We start from the raw sequence: 1,960 nt of genomic DNA, 5'->3' as shown, positions 1-1,960 counted from the left end.
ACTCTTGAATCACATGTTCAGTTTGTGATTTAAGAAATGCACTCACAGTGACATTTTTTTTTCACCATGAAGATTAATGGATTTTTGTTCTTATGACTTATTTTTTATATTTTATATTTTGCTACTTGTACCCAGAAACCAGTCTCCCATGGATCCTGTGAATGGCTTAGCACCACTGGTACTCACAGGGGGCTATGAGTAAAGAACCAGAAAACAGAGAAGAGCTGCAGGCCTATGGAGAAGAAACAAGAGAGACTACAGCTGTGAACGAAGGATCTATGTGCAGACTATGGACAAAAATTTAAAGCAAATATGCACAACTTGTACTTGGCATTAAATAAATAAATAAATTCTTAAATTGTTAAGCAGCAAATCAGTGCCACTCCAGAGGTGCAAGTGAGGGACATCAGGAGATGGGCCAGGCCCCAGTCTTGATGAATATTCACAAAAAGGAAGCATGAGCTGAATTTTGAAAGAGCCCGAGAGGGAGAGGCCTGTCTGCCCAACCTCGAGCGAAGCTGCTACCATGTTCTCTCGGGCAAACGTCATTGGGCTGTCTGTCTGGGCCTTGCAGCCGCAATGGATGCGAGTCTCAAATATGGAACCTTTGAAAGACATTACCAGGCAACTAAAGTCAATCAAAAACATCCAGAAAATTACCAAGTCTATGAAAATGGTAGCAGCAGCAAAATATTCCAGAGCTGAGAGGGACCTGAAACCGGCTCACATACATGGAAGAGGATCTTTTGCTCTACGAGAAAAAGCTGGTATTAAGGTACCTGAAGACAAAAAGAAACACCTTCTCTTCGGTGTGTCCTCAGAGCGAGGACTTTGCGGTGCTGTTCATTCCTCAGTTGCTAAGCAGAGAAAGAATGGGGTGGCCACATTCACGGCAGCTGGAGAAGAGGTTATTGTTGGAATTGGCAATGAAATTAGGGGCATACTTTCCAGGACTCATTCTCACCAGTTTCTGGTGACCTTCAAGGATGTGGGAAGAAAGCCCCCTACCTTTGGAGATGTGTCCATCATTGTTCTTGAATTACTCAACTCTGGATATGAGTTTGATGAGGGTTCTATCATCTTGAATCGATTCAGGTCTGTTATCTCCTGTAAATACAGAAGGAAAATCCATCTTTTCTCTTAATACCATTGCAAATGCTGAGAGCATGAGCATCCATAATGACATTGGTGCTGACGCGCTGCAGAATGACCAAGAGTACAATCTGGCCAATATCATCTACTACTCCCTGAAGGAATCCACCACCAGTAGCAAAGCGCTAGCATGACAGCAATGGACAACGCCAGCAAGAACTCTTCTGGGATGACTGATAGATTGACTTTGACATTCAATTGCACTCGCCAAGCCGTCATCTCCAAAGAGTTGACTGAAATCATCTCTGGTGCAGCAGCTCTGGATTAATGAAAACAAAGCTCCATCCTCAGACAAGAGGTGAAGAAGGAAAATTCAGCAAGCTGATTTTGTTTAGAGCTTACTACTGTCCTTGTCAGAAGAAATGTGTTCCATTGTTTGAATTACTAAAGACAGAAAGATGTCTATAAATTACCTTATAATAAACAACTTACAATGAGAAAAAAAAAAAAAAAAGAAAGAGAAAGAAAGAGCCAGAGAACTTTAACCAACACAAAGAGAGGGCAGAGTGCTTCCCTTGAGGGAATACCATAAACAAAAGCAGAATGGAAGCCTGTGCCCACTGGGACAACGTTGAGTGTCCATCTGTGGAGATCTACAACAGGAACCTTCAACTTTTAGTATTTAAGAACCATACTGGGGAGGGACTTGTTACAATATAGATTACCTGGCAACATTGCCATATATTCTAATTCTGCAAGTCTGGGGTAGGCTGAGTTTTATAAGCAGCTCAAGTGACTGAGGGAGGTGATACAAGATCCACAATGAGAAAGCCAGCACTGAGGACAGACAGCTCGGGAGGAGACAAGC

At 42.5% G+C, this 1,960-nt stretch overlaps 1 pseudogene; it reads left to right on the top strand.

The window, feature by feature from the left end:
* The first annotated feature begins 526 nt into the window (after positions 1 to 526).
* On the top strand, positions 527 to 1,420 carry LOC101574308 (annotated as a pseudogene).
* The last annotated feature ends 540 nt before the right edge of the window (positions 1,421 to 1,960 follow it).

The sequence above is a fragment of the Octodon degus genome, unplaced genomic scaffold, assembly GCF_000260255.1.
Source record: "Octodon degus isolate 3935 unplaced genomic scaffold, OctDeg1.0 scaffold00012, whole genome shotgun sequence".
In the NCBI taxonomy this organism is placed as follows: domain Eukaryota; kingdom Metazoa; phylum Chordata; class Mammalia; order Rodentia; family Octodontidae; genus Octodon; species Octodon degus.
Note: the sequence above shows the minus strand (reverse complement) of the source record. Positions and strands in the feature narration are given on the sequence as shown.